Here is a 996-nt window from a genome sequence, read left to right as displayed (position 1 = left end):
TGTCTCTGTATCTCTCTCCCTCTCTCTAACGCGAACCATGAGCTACAGCTTTTAAGCAACCATCTTCATATTTTTGCAATACCACTTTCACTAGTGTTTGATTCTACGACTATCTCTAAATTTGGATCAAAACGTCTTAGCGACAATTCCGACGTTAAGATGTTTTTAATTTCTTCAAAAGGTTTTTAGGTATTTGTCCGACCAGTTCCACTTAACGTCTTTTTTTAACAAGTTATTCAGCGATGCTCTTAAATTATGCATATTTGGTATGACTGGTAGTAATTTGCGAGCCCCCAAAATGCTTGTAACGTTGTGATGTTTGTCGGGGGAGGCATATTTTTATTGCACACGCTTCTGACAGGCCTGGTCTGCGTCCATTTTCATCTGCCCTAGATATTTTATTCTTGACATGAAAGAGTTCGCACCTTTCCTCGCTGAGCTTAAAACCATAATCCTTCTTTTTTTTATGAAGAACTTTTTAATGTGCTCAGCAAGCTGACAACGAGATTTACTTTTTATGAGTATATCGTCAAGGTAGGCTATAACGAAATCAAAAATAAGATAAAGATAATCCGAACTTGAGAGCATAGTGTCCATAACTTGTTGGAAAATGCCTGGTGATACCTTTTTACCAAAAGGAAGTCCATTAAATTTATACAGTCCTTTATGGGTATTTATCGTTAATAATTCTGAACAATCTTCGACAGGCGTAGGAGTAGCTGTGTGGTAAGTAGCTTGCTTACCAACCACATGGTTCCGGGTTCAGTCCCACTGACCAAAGCCTTGTGAGTGGATTTGGTAGACGGAAACTGAAAGAAGCCCCTTTCCTTTCCTGAGCGTCCAATAACACTATCCATATCACGTCCTCACTTTGTTGTTTTTTGTTATTGTTTTTTTGAACCTATATATATATATATATATATATATGTTTGTGTGTCTGTGTTTGCCCCCCCCCCCAACATCGCTTGACAACTGGTGCTGGTGTGTTTACGTCCC

The sequence above is a fragment of the Octopus bimaculoides genome, chromosome 4 (assembly GCF_001194135.2).
Source record: "Octopus bimaculoides isolate UCB-OBI-ISO-001 chromosome 4, ASM119413v2, whole genome shotgun sequence".
Taxonomy (NCBI): Eukaryota; Metazoa; Mollusca; class Cephalopoda; order Octopoda; family Octopodidae; genus Octopus; species Octopus bimaculoides.
This window is presented reverse-complemented; position numbering follows the sequence as displayed.